Raw genomic sequence first — 17,889 nt, 5'->3', positions numbered from 1 at the left:
ATGTTCAGACCTTTCTGACAGATATTGTCAGTTACGATTGAGTGTTGAGTATGCCGTCTCTTAATCTTTATCGTGCTTGAAGAAATGTACTTAAAAGAAAATCCTGTCAGGTTTCCATGGAGAGGAGATTTTCACCAAGCCTATTATCATCATCTGCCATGTGATCTTTCCCTAATGTAATGCAACAGTCAGGTTCAAATAATGAAAATCCTGAAAAAAATCTGCCAGAAGTTGTGTATAATTTGTCCTCTTGGATGAGCACACACTACTTAAAAAATCTCGTATTGGATTCATCCAGATAAGAGATTTCTTTAAAAATGTGTATGTGTATATAAATTCCTAACTGTATAGTGTGGTATTCAGTTTTCTTTTTTATTTTTTTGGTTTTTGAGACGGAGTCTCACTCTGTCACCCAAACTGGAGTGCAGTGGTGGGATCTCAGCTCGCTGCAACCTCCGCCTTCCGGGTTCAAGCGATTCTCCTGCCTCAGCCTCCTGAGTAGCTGGGATTACAGGCATGTCACCGCGTCCAGCTATAATTTTTGTATTTTTAGTAGAGATGGGGTTTCACCATGTTGGCCAGGCTTGTCTCAAACTCCTGACCTCAAGTGATCCACCCACCTCGGCTTCCCAAAGTGCTGGGATTAGAGGCGTGAGCCACGGCGCCTGTCTCAGTTTTCTTTCTTTAAAGTTAGGTATTAGACAAAATTAGTAGCCTGGTGTGGTGGCGCATGCCCATAATCCCAGCTACTCGGGAGGCTGAGGCAGGAGAATCGCTTGAACCCAGGAGGCAGAGGTTGCGGTGAGCTGAGATTGCGCCATTGCACTCCAGCCTGGACAACAAGAGCAAAACTCCTTCTTAAAAAAAAAAAAAAAAAAAAAGCAAGTTAGGTATTACAGAACTCAGAGGCTGGGCGCGGTGGCTCATGTCTGTAATCCCAGCACTGTGGGTGGCCAAGGCGGGAGGATTGCTTGAGTTTAGGAGTTTGAGACCAGCCTGGGCAACATAGGGAGACTCCATCTCTATTAAAAAAAAAAAAAAAAAAAAAGACAGCGAGAACTCAGAAGTGGGCTCTTACCCTTAATGATTTAGGGTCAAAGTGGGTTCATACTCTTAACAGTTTGGGCCCAGTTTAAGGTTTTTTTTTTTATATTGTAAATGTTGCTTTATTGGTTTTCAGCCTTTAGAATCAAATGATAGATAAAACAAGAAAGTAAATGAAATTGACCTTGCCAGTATAGAAGTAAAGGTAGAATAGGCAGAAGTGAGTTAGAAATAGGGAATAGATTAGAGGGGCATCCTTATGTGGTGAGAAACACAGATGCTGTACAAAACCGGTGGATGAATACGGTTTTACGTTTATTTAAGTTTCAAAGGTAATGGTGATTTATTCTTTTTAATTCTTCTATCAAAAATCGGAAGGAGTTGGGAGAAAGTAGTATAAATTAAATCCTGAGTTTTCAGACTGGGGAGCTAGTAGATGATATCCTAGTGATACAGCAAATGTAGGTGAGTGTTAGGAAGGTTATCACCAGAACTAAAGACAGGAAAGGTTTACAAGTGAGAGTCCCTCACACCAGCAGGAGTGAAGTAGGTCGTTTTGTTTCTATTTTTTTCTGTTTCTATTTTTTTCCCCCATCAGATTCTCATGGTGGATGTTTTTGTTTTTGTCATAAACATAATTTCTTTGGTAAAACGAAAGAGAAAAAAAGTTGTACTGACCAGCAACAAAATTCATTCAAAGAAGCAGCATGACAATGAGGTACTCCTGTGAATAAGAGTTATTTAGTTACTGAAATTTTAAGCAATACAACATTTCAGTGATGGGGAAATAATATAAGAATACTTAAATGTGGTAGCAAATATTTCATTATCATATATATATATAGTCTGTAGGCATTTAATATGTTTCCTAAATTTAGGCTCAGTTTACTTTTAGACAAGTGGCATTCCAGATATAGTTAGAGAGTAAGAACTCTTAGTTGGAAGTAGGTCTCTTTCAAATCTGCCTTCCGTGGTATTTTGAAACTTCTAAATCTTATCAAGGTAAGTTTAGACACGGCAACCGTAGGGTTATCATATGTAAGTGATAGTGTGATCTTTGCTTGAATGTCTTAATAATGCTAAATTGAAAGGGATTTTTATTGTACCTAATTTTCATCAGGGGAGGTTAGTTTGTAGGAAATGTGTTTATAATCTGTTGTCTCACTGGAACCTAACTGGATTATAATGGAAATTGAATATTACTAAATATTATACCTCATCAGAGATGTGGCAAAATGTAACATCATTTTAGAGTTTGTCCTAAGAACAATTGAAATTTGGGTTTATATAAACGGAATTGCTAGATTTTATCTATCACCTTTTAAAATTTGTAGACAACACTAATAAAGGCTAACCTAATACTTTCTTAGTTATTGATACCACTTAAAATTTTATTTTAGCAAGGCTGGGCACAGTGGCTCACGCCTGTAACCCCAGCACTTTGGGAGGCCGAGGAGGGCGGATCACGAGGTCAGGCGATCGAGACCATCCTGGCTAACATGGTAAAACCCCGTCTCTACTAAAAATACAAAAAATTAGCCAGGCTATGTGGCAGGCACCTGTAGTCCCAGGTACTCGGGAGGCTGAGGCAGGAGAATGGTGTGAACCTGGGAGGCAGAGGTTGCAGTGAGCCGAGATCCTACCACTGCACTCCAGCCTGGGCGACAGAGGGAGATTCCATCTCAAAAAAAAAAAAATTATTTTAGCAAAAGTTGTTATTTGAGGTTTCCCAGCTATGTGATGTTGCCTAAATATGTAACATTAAAAATGCCTGTAATTAAATTTTATTCTTTCAGCTAGGCATTTACAGTAACTTAACAGAATTAAAATATATACTTTTTTTTTATTTTTGAGATGGAGTCTCACTCTGTTTCCCAGGCTAGAATGCAGTGGTGTGATCTCAGCTCACTGCAACCTCTACCTCCCGGTTTAAGCGATTCTCCTGCCTCAGCCTCCTGAGTAGCTGGGATTACAGGCGCCCACCACTGTGCACGGCTAAGTTTTGTATTTTCAGTAGAGACAAGGTTTCACCATGTTGGTCAGGCTGGTCTCGAACTCCTGACCTCAGGTGATCCGCCTGCCTTGGCCTCCCAAAGTGCTGGGATTACAGGCGTGAGCCACTGCACCCAGCCTAAAATATGTAACATTGAAAAAAGATGTTAAAAGCATCTTTTGGAAATAGTGGTAATGTATGTGTTAATTCTTTTGTGGTTGGTACTGTGTACAGCTTAATACATATCTTAAAGTTTGGTTTGCTAAGCTTCATTGCTACATACTGCCTTGACATTTACAGAAACCATTCTATAATTGTGTGGGATTTTTTGTTTTTGCCTGTATTCCTCTTCCCTTTTGTATATAATTTAAAAAATTAATTAGTAAACTTTATTTTTAGGGCAATTTTAGATTCACAGAAAGTTCCTCTAGACCCCAGTCCCCATACAGCCACAATCTTCTCCGGTAACAACATCACATACCATAATGGCACATTTATTACAACTGATGAACCTACATTGACATGTCATAATCACCCAAAGTTTATCATTTACATTGGGGTTCACTCTCAGTGTTGTATGTTCCACAGTTTGGACAAATAAATAATGACATGTACCCACCGTTGTAGTATCACATAGTAGTTTCACTGAGCTCCACCTATTCATCCCTCTTCCCACTCCCACCTCTGCCAACCACTGACCTTTTTACTGTCTTCATAATTTTTCCTTTTCTAGAATGTCATATGGAATCATACAGTATGTAACTTTTTCAGTTAATAATTGCATTTCAGTTTCCTTCATGTCTTTTCATGACTTGATAGCTCATTTCTTTTTAGCACTAAGAAGTATTCCATTGTCCAGGTATACCACCCGTTTATTTATCCTTCACTTACTGAAAGCACCTTGGTTCCTTCTAAGTTTTGGCAAATACGAATAAAGCTGCTGTAAACATCATGTGTAGGTTTTTGTGTGGACATAAGTTTTCAGTTCATTTGGGCAAATACTAAGGAGTGTAACTGCTAGATTCTATGTTAAGAGTATATTCAGTTTTGTAACTGCCAAACTGCCCTTCAAAGTGGCTATACCATTTTGCATTCCCAGCAGCAGTGAATGCGAGTTGCCATTGCACCCCCTCCTCACCAGCATTCAGTGGTGGTGTAATTTGCTTTTCAAGCTTTTGTTTATGGGTTCTGCCATACATTTTTGTAGAGATTAAAAAATATGACGTAAATAATCAAATGAGATGTAGAAAAATTGGAAAGGACTAGGGTCTGGCTCCTGAGATGCTGGGAAATAGAACATTTCATTTGGAATAAGACTTGGACTTTAACTTAAAATGCATCTTGAAATTCCTTGAACTCCCTGACTCATTGGAAGACATTTTCAATATATTCAACTTCCTAAAAGGCAAAGAGTAAGAATCCTCTTCCACGGATAGGTATTTTTGTCAGAGATAAATAAGAAATGCTTGTTAACATGTGAGTTGGGAAGTATAATTGAATTTACTGAGGTCTTGTTTTTGATGCCCTTCTCAATTGTTTTAAAATTTTTGCCTTTTATTATGATAAAGTGAATAAAGTGGAATAAGTGAGATCTTAAAATTCCCGCTGGATTGTCATTTTCGCATCTGGAACCCAGGCACAATGTTTATTTTTTTGTACTAGTCTCTGTAACTAAAGTATAGGTTATTAAATTTAATAAATGATTTACAACGGAGTAGAAAGATTCTCCAATCATTCCCTCTGCTCTGAATAGTATCTGTTCTATGTGTGTGTCCGTTAATGCCATGTATGTGTGCATGTGGTATATATGCATTTATGGCAGCTAACACTGAGTCTTTGCCAGGCACTGTGTTCCTCATTTGTGATCTACACAAGAAGCCAGTTGAGGTGGGTATTATTTTCTGTTTACAGGTAAAGTTATCAAGACTCAGGCTAGACCTTGTCCAAGATTATGCAGTTAGTGAGGCTAGGATGTGGGGCCATTCTGGAGGCTGCGCCTTAACCACTGTTGTCTTCCCTTTACGCCTAAATACTGGCCGAGGAGCTACATGGAGGAGGTTTTACCGGAGGAGAGGACCTAGGTCAGTCATGAATTCTATTTGCTGATTGGCCAAACTTGCACTGAATTTTCAAACACTTGTCTCGCTGGTTTCAGTTTGGGTTAGGGTGGTGTGAGTGTTACACTTGCATACTACCGACTATATAATTTGGAGCCACATCACATTTTTGATGGTGTGCTCTATTGCTAGTGTCAGCAATAGAAAAATTCTGACTAGCTTTTTTTTGTGAGTTTTTTTGTAAATTTTGAGACAGAGTCTCACTCTGTCGCCCAGGTTGGAGTGCAGTGGCGTGATCTCTGCTTACCGCAACCTCCGCCTCCTGGGCTCCAGCGATTCTCGTGCTTCAGTCTCATGAGTAGCTGGGATTACAGGCACGCACCACCATGGCAGGCTAAGTCTTGTGTTTTTAGTAGAGATTGGGTTTCACCATGTTGGCCAGGCTGGCCTTGAACTCCTGGCCCCAAGTAATCTATCCACCTCTGCCTTCCAAAGTCCTTGGGTTACAGGCATAAGCCACCCTGCCTGGCCCTGAATAACCATTTTTGATAATGTTTGGCAGTTTGTTCTCCAGCTTAGACCATCTTAAAACTATTCAAGAAACATAGTGTTGATACACCTGGTTATATTTCTTAAAAATAATTCTTTCCTTAAACTTACAAACACTCTCTCCCCCTCCAATTCCTGCTCGCTGCTGTGTAAAACTGCTCTGTAGAGAAAGTAAGAAACCCCCACACCAGGAGACAATTGGCTAAATTACACTCAACTGCAAAAAACTTTGCGTTGTGCTTCCCCCGCTCGTGATTATAATTAGCATTTTAATGAATCAGTTAAGAGAAAAGCTGTGGTAAGCAAGTGTTTCTTGAGTGCCTACTAAGTGCTGATGCCCAGCTAGTCTGTGACAATGGGAGAGCGAAGTTCAGTGTCCCCACTCTTGCTTGAACTTACAATCTAGGGGAGGTTTTCCCTCAATCTTCATGCAACACAGAGGAACATTTTATAATGTAACAATCCCATTGAAAACGTATCACTTTTAACAATTTGGATTTTCATGCTTTAGGCTTTCTTGAAGGTGTATGTGTGTCTCTTTCACACTCACATATTTTTCCGTCTCATGTTAGATTTATCGTCATTGCATTTATCAATCAGAACCACTGGATGGCAGCAAAAGAACATGGAAGATTTTCTATCCTGCTTTTGTGTGCACAAAAATGAAGTGAAAGCTATTCTTTGTATTTATGGATGGTGGAAAGAAAACGATACAGTGATTAAAACTTGACAGCTATCTACAGCAGATGAGACCCCAGCAGATCTCATGACTAAATATTAATATGTTACCCTAAGTGTGAAAAGTTAAATTTATGCTTTATTATTACCAAAGCCACACTGTAAATTTCTCCTTTTTCAGTTTTTTTTGGTCACAAAAATATCTTCCAAGATTTCTGTGCAATAATGGTATTTATAATGGTGGAAAAAAAAAAATCCAAGTCAGATACTAAGTAAAACTAGTTAGTGAGAACTTGTGAAGAGAGATTTTTAATGACAAGGGACAATGGAAAAGAATCTCTTCCTTTGATAGCCTGTTTTAAAGAGCATTCTTAGAGAAAAATCAGAGTTTGGAGAGACCCTGTTCATAGACAAGAATTTTTCATTTTTCTTTTAAAAAATCACTTAGCAAGCAGATTTTAAGTAATGTGAGCCTCTGAAGAGTTCATACCATTTCTACAAATGTACAATGGCTTAGTTCCGAAGTGAGTACCGTATATATCTCAATACATATAATAAATCTCTCAAACTACAAAGGGGAAATAGTCATGAAGCAGCAATGAGGTAAAAAACTTTTTAGTTTGATTTCAGTACAGAAATTTGAAATCTGTTTAGTTGAAAATAGAGCTTCCTATTTCTCCCAAGTATTTTTCAGGTTTATTTACTTACTTTAAAAGAATCTTTTAATTCTTGAAAAAAAATATATTTAGCCTAACTTTAAACCTCTGAATGAGTTACAAAAAATAAGGGCAGAATGGAAAAGTTGCTTTTGTCCAGAGAGCTGAGTTTTGAACGCAGCCAAGGTATCATCATTCTGGGGCTTATTCTCAGAGGGTTATGGAAGAGCGGAGTTTGTGTTTCTTCCCCTGTTGAGCTTGGGGCCTTCTGGGTTACTTGGAGCCTGAACGCTTCTTGATTTATTTCTTGTTGGCAACATTATCATTGCTTTTTGATGTATGTATGATATGGATCAGTGGGCTTTACGTTATTTGACTCTTAATGGAAATAAAGTTTGGGAAAAGAGGTAAGTCCTCCCCCAATGCCCTGCAACAAGGTATATGGCCACCAGAGCCTCGATGTTCACTTTCCTTTAATAGTACTCAAGACACTTCAGCAGTATTTATCGGTACTGAGACCTGGACCCGCAATCGGAAACTATAGTTGAACATCTTCCTGGGCTTGGACTACATAGTTTCTGGAGAAGAAACTAATGTAGTCCATCAATATCTACTAAAACCAGGAATGAGGAGAGATAAATAATTATTCTCACCATTCCTTCTGTTTGGATATTTTTTTTTTTGAGGGAGGGCTAGGAGGAGGAACATTTTTATTGTCTTAATGCAAGATAGATTGTGTGAAGCGTATGTAGTTTCTTCTCCAGAAACTATGTAGAGTCACTATGCTGAAAGAGTCTAATTTGCTGTCTCTACTAGTTCAGAGTATTTGGGGACAGAAGTCTGTAAATCCTCTTGGAAATTTTCTAGAAAATAAATTTCTATGCCCTTCTTCAGTAATAATCACTTGTAATTCCCCCCATACTTATCATTTTGTCACATTATGTCTCTTAGCTATCTGTTAAGAGAAATTATAAATATAATGAGACAAAATTCATTTTGAAAGTCAGTGATGGTAAAACTAAAGGGTAAAACCACATATAATTTGTATGTGTCTTTACAGACCATAGAGGCCTATCCATCAAATTGCAGGATTTATTTTGTTCCAGATTTATTCTTTTTATGGCTCTTTTAAATTTCACTGAATTTTGTGATCTAGCCTTAAATCATGATTCCTAAAATACATCTTCAGGTAAATATCTTGGTAGAATATTCTTTAGTATGAATTGTAGAACATCAGAAGGAACATAGCTTTGACTTCTTCATTCTGTCGGTGACTGGTGACTTTGAATAGATCACAGAAACTAGATGTGCATTTCTCCATCTATAAAGTGGATATAACCATGCTAATTTTCCTCCATTGCCTATACAAACTCAAATGAAAAGAAGTCGTGTTTTCAGAAGAAAATGGTATTTAAAATGTTAGGTTGGTGGTAGTAAAATTAAGGTGACATTTTACATCAAAACTGGGCAAATTGAATGAAAGTTTCTCTTCTAGTTTGTTCTCTATTTTGTTTTGTCCTGAATAAGATTTCTGAGTTAATAGATGAAAGGGTCGTTTGGGGGAAGTTAGAGTTCTCAGATCTTGCATTTGTAAGGTTCTTTGACTGAAACCTGACCCTAGAGTCTTACCAATTCTGCGTGGACAGCTAAGGTTTTGCTAGGTGGTTTGAGACCATGGACCAATCTTTGAAGGAGTCAGGTGGTGAAAAATTTCTAACAAAAGAAAAGGACTTTATCTTATATGAGAGAGTATCAGCCCTTCTGTAATTCATTTAGAGAAAGAAGCCCACGCTATAAAGAACAGGTTCCCTGTTTTTGCTACTAATAGAAATTGTCCCTCTTGACTAGAGCAATGCAGAGAGCAGTGGCTGTCAGCTCCAGCTCCACATCACTGCGGGAGCTTAAAAAAAAAAAAATCCCCATGACCAGGCTCTACTCCAGACCAAGAAATCAGGCTTCCTGGGGATGGCCCAGGCACCAGCATTCCTTAAAGCTCCTCAGCATATGTTATTGTGCTTCTGAGGTTGAGAACCGCTGATCTAGAGACTGCAGTAGAGGACAACTTGGCAAAAGGCTTACACAACAGAAACATTTTTTAACATCCATTACTTTGTCCTTATTTGTGTTATCTTACTTTTCCAAAAGGGGACCTGTAATTTGAAGACAAACAAAAAATACAGTAGGAAAGAAGTGCTGAAAATCTTGTCAGCTAGCCATGGTCTTCTCTGGGACAATCCTAACTTTGCTGCACCACTGTGAAGGAAGGGATGCTTCCCTCTTTCCTCCCAGCCTATTTATTATGCTATTAAAGAAACATAAAAATGAACATAAGGTTCATCTGAACCATCTCAGATACTGCTGAATTTCTTATAGACACAAAATTATAAAAATAGTCTTCCCAACTTGCACATGAGCCTACTTGATGATTATAGGTCTTCAGAAATTGGTGTTTTCTCTATTCTGTCTGAAACGATAAAAAGAAAAGAACCCCCAGACCTCAAAACATTCAACAAAATTATTTGTGTATACATACCAGTGAAAACACATTCAGAAGCTGTCAGTTATAGAATCAACATGCTCCATTTCATTGTGTGCTACAAAAAAGATTGACCTGGGAGATAGAAATGGATTCTGGACTTGAGCTGGCCTTTGCTATAGAAATGGATTCTGGACTTGAGCTGGCCTTAGCTATAGAAATGGATTCTGGACTTGAGTTGGCCTTAGCTATAGAAATGGATTCTGGACTTGAGTTGGCCTTAGCTAGCTGGGACCTTAAAACTTTCCTAACATTCATTCAACTTTCATTTCCTCACTTAAGAAGGCATCTGTGACTCTGGCAAGCCAGATACCTAATCTGTTACTCCTACAATCCTTATCCACTTCTCAAATGAACCCTGCTGTAGAGACAAGTTCTAATTAGCTATAGACTTGCTTTAGAAATATTCCAACCACAGGTCATAATTTTTGCTGGGTGAGTAGAAAAGAATGTTGATGTCATTTACTATCAATTGCATTTGTCCCCTTTTATGAGGAAGGTAATGCAGACATTGGATTAAATTTCAAGGCTGTCTTAAAAAGACACATTACACAGAGAACTGGGGAATATTCTTTTCACTGATTGTATTACAGATAGTAATGTTTAACATGGCACATAAATCAGCAAAGTAAATGAGCAAGAGTCTGATATATTTTTAAAAGGAACTTTGTAATATACTTGTATGTTTGACCTATAGTTGGTGCTCAACAAATGTTTGCTAAATGGTGAATGAATTTGAAAGATTAAAAAGCAATTTCTTAGTCTCAAATGCTAACTTGAAGAGGTTCTAAAGATCAAAATTTTCTGATCATAAAACATGTTTTTTGTTTAAATCAGCTTTTCTTAAATGGTTAAAATTTGAGTAGAGTAAAATTGGAAAAACTCATTATTGGACAGGAATGGCAATTTTGAATTAGATAGTGCTTAAGCTACTATACTTATGTAATGATTTTGAAAAGTTTAAAATAGTTACACAAGCTTTGAAATATCTTCAATCTGTTTTATTAAAATCATAATCTCAAATCCCAGCACTTTGGGAGGCCGAGACGGGTGGATCACAAGGTCAGGAGATCGAGACCATCCTGGCTAACATAGTGAAACCCTGTCTCTACTAAAAAATACAAAAAACTAGCAGGGTAAGGTGGCAGGCGCCTGTAGTTCCAGCTACTCGGGAGGCTGAGGGAGGAGAATGGTGTAAACCCGGGAGGCGGAGCTTGCAGTGAGCTGAGATCCGGCCACTGCAGTCCAGCCTGGGCGACAGAGCCAGACTCCATCTCAAAAAAAAAAAAAAAAAAATCATAATCTCAATGAACAACTCAAAGTTAAATTTTTCTTATGGGGTGTATATCTAGTGTTCTTATGATTATATCAGCGATGATAAACTTTGTGGCTATGAAGCACAGTTTTGATTGAAGTGAAAGTCACATTAATATTCTGATATGACCACTTGTTTGAATTAATGCATTCTAAAAGAAATTAATTTGGTCAAATGAGTATTTAGTTCCTCTAGATTAAGTAATTACAAATTGAGGAACCATTTGGGAATAGGAAGAATTAGGAAGCTTTTTGTTTTCCTAGCTCCTCTTATTTAAAATTAAAAATAAAGAAGATAATTATATTTAAGTGCATTCTGCCTTCAGTAATGGTAGAGAAAGTAACTCTGATTGACCCTTCTGCTGAGTACAACTTGAAAACAAGCCAACAAATGAAGCACATCTTTCTGCTTAAAGATCCCAGAGAGCTAACAAGATAGTGACGATCCCAAGGCCAGGATCTAGAGATGGGGCAAGGCTCGGAGAGATGATACTGTAGCTGGGGCTTCTTTTCTTCTTTTCCTGGTAATAGAGTCTGAGAGGTCAAGTGGGTGTGTAATGGTTTTTTTGGGGGCGGACAGAGTCACTCTGTTGCCCAGGCTGGAGTGCAGTGGCGTGATCTCGGTTCACTGCAACCTCTGTGCCTCCAGAGTTCAGGAGATTCTCTTGTCTCAGCCTCCCTAGTAGCTGGGATTATGGGATTACAGGTGTGCACCACCATGCCTGGCTAAGTTTTCTATTTTTAGTAGAGATGCGGTTTTGCTATGTTGGCCAGGCTGGTCTCGAACTCCTGACCTCAAATGATCTGCCTGCCTTGGACTCCAGAGGGCTGAGATTAGAGGCAGTGTGTAATGATTTTGATGCCCTTTGAAGCTAAAGCAACAGGGATTGGTGTCCAGGGCCCACCGAAGTTGAGAAAGAGTTCTAGTAGTTCTTTTCCCCAGTTTGAGTTGGAACCGCAAAGGGTTGCACTTTAGAAGCATGGAAAGGCAAATGAGAAGTTGATCCTTGCAGGTGATCCCCAGGCACCAGCTAAGGAAAATTAAATCTCTCCTAGAGAAACATAGTATCATCATTTAAGGCCTTAAGTTACTTCTACAAGGAATTTTGTAAATACAATATTCAGGGCATACTAAAAAAAAAAAAAATCTAGATAGGAGGCATAAGTGAAAGCTGATAAAGATAGCACAATGGAAATAGATTCACAAAGGCTCCAGACGTTGACATGATCAGATATAGAATTTTAAATAAATGTACTTTGGTGAAGATGGCAAAGAATGAGATTGAGAATTTCTTCAGATGTGGAAACTACAAATAAAAAATCAAACAGAAAATCTGGTAGAGAAAATTTAATGACAGAAATAGGAAAATCTCAGCAGTCGGGTTTAAGAGCACATTGACACAACTGATGAGGGAATTAGGAACAGGCTGATGGGTTAAAGAAAATATCCAGAAGGAAATACGGAGGTACAAAAAGGATGGAAAATGAGAATGGGGTGAAAACCATGAGGATGAAGTGAAAAGCTCTACCTTATAAGTAGTTATAATTACATAAAAAGAGGAGAAAGGGGATGGGGTGGAAGCAAAATCTGAATAAATTAGAGATAAGAATTTCCCATAACTAACGAAATTCATCAAGCCACAAGAAGCCCTATAAATCCAAAATAAGATAAATATAAATAAAATCATTTAGGTATATCATGACAATATTACCAAAAACCAAAGTTTAAAAATAAAATGCCAGGTTAAAAAAAAGATTGCCTTTGAAGAAGCAACAATTTAATTCACAATTGACAGGAATGGTGGAAACCAGAAGACAATGGGATCATATTTTGAAGTGCTAAAAAAGAAAATTGCCAACCTTAAATTCTAAGCCTAGTGAAAATATTTTCCTTTAACGAGAGTAAAGATCTTTCAAGCAAGCACTAACTTTAGAAAATTTGTCATTAGCAGACTCACACAAATGAAAATTCTAAAGGTTATTCTTTAGAAAGAAGGAAAATTATTCTAGATAGAAGATTTTCCTTCTGTGTAAAGAACACCCAAATGGCTATATTGCACAGCAAAAACCGAAAGCCTTTCCTCTAAGATCTGGAACAAGACAAGGATGCCCATTTTCACCACTGTTATTCAACATAGTACTGGAAGTCCTAGCTAGAGCAATCAGACAAGAGAAAAAAATAAAGGGAATCCAATCTTGAAAGGAAGAAGTGAAATTATTCCTGTTGGCAGACGATATGATCTTATATTTGAAAAAACTAAAAAAATACATCCCAAAACTATTAGAACTAATAAATAAATTCAGTAAAGTTGCAGGATACAAAAATCAACGTACAAAAAACCAGTAGCATTTCTATATGCTGACAACAAACAGTCTGAAAACAAAATCAAGAAAGTAATCCCATTTACAATAGCTACAAATAAAAATGAAATAACTAGGAATAAACTTAACCAAAGAAGTAAAAGATGTCTACAATGAAACCTATGAAACCCTGATGAGGACAGGGTTGAAGAGGACCTGAAGAGGTCCTTGAAGAGGACACAAAAAAAGGAAGTGTATTCCATGTTCATGGATTGGAAGAAGCAGTATTTAAAAAATGTCCAAGCTACAAAGTAATCTACAGATTCAATGTGGTCCCTATCAAAATACCGATGACATTCTTCACAGAAATAGAAAAAAAAAAAAAAATCCTAAAATGTATATGAAACCACAAAAGACCCAGAATAGCCAAAGCTATCCTGAGAAAAAGAACAACACTGGAGGAATCACATTATCTGACTTCATATTATACTGATCTAGTGTAACCCAAAGGGCACAGTAGTGGCATCAACACAGACACAGCTCCAGAGATCTTTTCTCACCTCCCGGTCTGGGACCAGATCCGCGTCTCCAGGTGCAGCCCCGTCCCCGCCTTCGGGGGACGGGGCGGGGTGGGGGCGGAGAAGGCCGGGCGGAGGGCGCACCTGGTACCTGGAGATGCGGGTCCCGCCGGGGGCCTGGGTCGTTCTCACCACAGATCCCTTTCCTCAGGGTCTGTCACCGCTGGAAGAGGCTGGTGGACGACGGTGGCTGTGGCGACACGTCGACCTTAGGCTCTACACGGTGCAATTTAAAGTCATGTGGCACCTGCTTGGCAGGTACATGGCATCCTGGCTCCATTCCCTGCAGATGGGCGGCTACCTGTTCTCTGGCTCCAGGCCCCCTAGTTGTCTCCTCTCCTGATGAGAGCTCTGGGCCAGAAGTGCCCCAACCTGAAGCTCCTCTTCCTGCACGCAGCCGACCTGAGCACAGTGCCCATCACCAGCCTGCCCAGCGCCCTGAGAACCCTGGAGTTGCACAGCTGCGAGATCTCCATGATCTAGCTCCTCAGGCAGCCGAATCCCACCGTGCTGCCCCTGCTTGAATGCATCATGCTGAACTGCGTCCCTGCCTTCAGCGACGAGCACCAGCAGAGCCTGTCAGGCTTCCAGGCCCTGCGCTCTCTGATGGGGCTGCACCTACCGCGTAAGGGAGCAGTGGCTGGACGCCAGCCCGCAGGCACTCAGCTACCTGCAGGGGCTTGAGGTGCTGGGCTGTACCCTCTCTACGACAGCACCCTGCTGGCCATCAGCTGCTACCCCTGAGACATGCGCAAGATCAGGCTGATCTTAAGGGGCCTCTCTGCCCCTGGCCTGGCTGTCCTGTAGGGAATGTCAGCTCTTGGAGAGTCTGTGCCGGCAGGGTCTCCTCATCACCCTGGAAATGCCCTTCTCCACGGAAATTCTCTCCTCCTGCCTCACCGTGTCCAAGTTCAGAGTCCTTGAGCTGCAGTGGCTGGGATGGGAGAGTCAGGAGGCCAAGAGGACCCTGGGTAAGGGTCTGCTTCACTGTAGGGTCATCGTCAGGGCTTGTCCCAAAGAGTCCATGGACTGGTGGGTGTGACCACCTCATCTATCCCTGGGACCCATCCCACCTTTTATTGTTGAGCCCCAGACCCTCTGAGCAGCACTTTGAAGAGGGCAGATAATCAGGCTTGAGGGAACTGAAAGCCCCAAGTAGACAGAAGGAGGCCTAGGGACCCCCAGACCATTGGAATCATTGTTTACCAGCTGTGTGGCATTGGTCATGAGTTAGCCTCTTGGAAGCCTAATTCCTACAAGTGGAAACAAGTAAGACCACAGCTACCTCCTGCTACATTGCAAAGCCTTGCTCTAAAAGCTCCCAACCTCCAGAAGGCGCTCAATGAAGACTCATCTTCAGGGTTGTCCTCAGGAACAGGGCGATGGATGAGGGTCATCTGCAAGAGACAGGGCAACTGTGACTTGCAGTTTGATGATCAAAATGCTCATAAAGCTTCTCAATTGTATTTTCTATCCTGCATTTTCCATGTTTTTCAAGACATATATTATTTTGCTATTAAGGAAAAAGATCATTAAAAAACCAGACTCATACACCAATGGAACAGAATAGAGATCCCGGAAATAAATCCATACATCTACAGTGAACTCATTTTCAACAAAGGTGCCAAGAACATGTATTGGAGAAAGGACAGTGTCTTCGATAAATGGTGCTGGGAAAACTGTATATCCATATGCAGAAGAATGAAATCAGACCACTCTCTCTCACCATATATAAAAATCAAATAAAAATGTATTAAAGACTTAAATCTAAGACCTAAAATCATGAAACTACTAAAAGAAAACATGGAGAAAATTCTCCAGGACACTGGTCTGGGCAAATATTTCCACAAGCACAGGCAACCAGAGAAGAAATGGATAAGTGGGATCACATCAAGTTAAAAAGCTTCCACACAGCAAAGGAAACAATCAACAAAGCAAAGAGACAACTAACAGAATGGGAGAAAATATTTGCAAAGCATCCATCTGACAAGGGATGAATAACCAGAATACATAAGGAGCTCAACCCAATAAGAAAAAATCCGATAACCTGATTTAAAAATTGGCAAAAGATCTGAATAGATATTTCTCAAAAGCAGACATACAAATGGCAAACAGGCATGTGAAAAGGTGCTCAACAGCACTGATCATCAGAGAAATGCAAATCAAAACTACAAAGAGATATCTCACCCCTGTTAATATGGTTTTTAACGAAAAGACGGAATAACAAATACTGCTGAGGATGTAGAGAAAAGGGAACCCTTGTACACTGTTGGTGGGAATGTAAATTGGTACAGCCACTATGGAGAACAGTATGGAGGTTCCTCAAAAAACTAAAAATAGAACTACCATATGATCCAGCACTCCCAATGTTAGGCATATACCCAAAAGAAAGGAAATCAGTATGTCAAAGAGATATCTACACTCCCATGTTGCAGCACTGTTCACAATAGCCAAGATTTGGAAGCAACCTAAGTGTCTATCAACAGATGAATGCATAAAGAAAATGCAATACTTGTACACAGTGGAGTACTGTTCAGCCATAAAAAAGAATGAGACCCTGTCGTTTGTAACAACGTGGATGGAACTGGAGGAGATTAAGTGAAATAAGCCCGGCACAGAAGGACAAACTTTGCATGTTCTCACTCATTGGTGGGAGCTAAAAATTAAAACAATTGAATTCATGGAGATAGAGAGTGGAATGATTGTTAGCAGAGGCTGGGAGAAGTGTAGGGGGTGGGAAGAAGTGTAGGGGGGATAATGGGTATAAAAATATAGTTAGATAGAATGAATACGATCTAGCATTTGTTACCACAACAGAGTGACTGCAGTCAACGATAATTTATTGTACATTTAAAAATAACTAAAAGAGTATAATTGGAATGTTTGTAACACAAAGAAATGATACATGCTTGAAGTGATGAATACCTCATTTATCATAATGTGATTATTACACATTGTACGTCTGTATCAAAATATCTCACATACCCCATAAACATATATACCTATTATGTACCCATGTAAATTAAAAATAAAGAATACCCAGATGAAGGTTTGGAGATAAAGAGAGGAATGAAGATCAAAAGAAAAAAAAGGAAAACATATAGGTAAATTTAAATAAATATATTTTTTTTTTTTTTTTTGAGACGGAGTCTCGCTCTGTCACCCAGGCTGGAGTGCAGTGGCCCGCTCTCTGCTCACTGCAAGCTCCGCCTCCCGGGTTCGCGCAATTCTCCTGCCTCAGCCTCCCGAGCAGCTGGGACTATAGGCGCCCGCCACCTCGCCCGGCTTATTTTTTTGTATTTTTAGTAGAGACGGGGTTTCACCATGTTAGCCAGGATGGTCTCGATCTCCTGACCTCGTGATCCGCCCGTCTCGGCCTCCCAAAGTGCTGGGATTACAGGCTTGAGCCACCGCGCCCGGCCAATTTAAATAAATATTAATTGAATACAATAGTAATAATAATATCTTGTGGGGCTTTAATAAACAAATAAAAATGTATAAAATATATTAAAAAGCCATGTACATTTTTAAGGGCAGATATATGGAGTTAAAGTATTCTAAAGTCTTATCTATCAGGGTAAAAGCAGAAATTAGTATTAAATTTTGTTAAGCCAAAGGATGCATATTGCTATCAAAAGACACAACTAGAGGCCGGGCGTGGTGGCTCACGCCTGTAATCCCAGCACTTTGGGAGGCCGAGACGGGCGGATCACAAGGTCAGGAGATCGAGACCATCTGGCTAACACGGTGAAACCCCGTCTCTACTAAAAAAATACGAAAAATTAGCCAGGCGCAGTGGCGGGCGCCTGTAGTCCCAGCTACTCGGGAGGCTGAGGCAGGAGAATGGCGTCAACCCGGGAGGCGGAGCTTGCAGTGAGCCAAGATCGCGCCACTGCACTCCAGCCTGGGCGACAGAGCGAGACTCCGTCTCAAAAAAAAAAAAAAAAAAAAAAAGACACAACTAGAAGGACACAAAACTTCTAAATGAATAGAAGAAAAGCTAGAATAATAGAATTTTTCAATTGAATTTGGAAAGTGGAAAAGAAGAGAAAAAGAACCATGGAACAGGTAGGTTGAGCGAAAATTGTTGAGTAAGATTCCAGACTTAAAATTTAAAATAATCAGTCATTACATTAAATCTAAAAGAATCAGTCATCACATCAAATATAAATGAACTAAAATT

General features: G+C 39.6%; 1 pseudogene; it reads left to right on the top strand.

Annotated features, from left to right (window-relative positions):
* The first annotated feature begins 7,359 nt into the window (after positions 1–7,359).
* Positions 7,360–14,785, top strand: LOC103220995 (F-box/LRR-repeat protein 12-like; annotated as a pseudogene).
* The last annotated feature ends 3,104 nt before the right edge of the window (positions 14,786–17,889 follow it).

Source organism: Chlorocebus sabaeus, chromosome 14, assembly GCF_047675955.1.
Source record: "Chlorocebus sabaeus isolate Y175 chromosome 14, mChlSab1.0.hap1, whole genome shotgun sequence".
In the NCBI taxonomy this organism is placed as follows: domain Eukaryota; kingdom Metazoa; phylum Chordata; class Mammalia; order Primates; family Cercopithecidae; genus Chlorocebus; species Chlorocebus sabaeus.
This window is presented reverse-complemented; position numbering and strand designations above follow the sequence as displayed.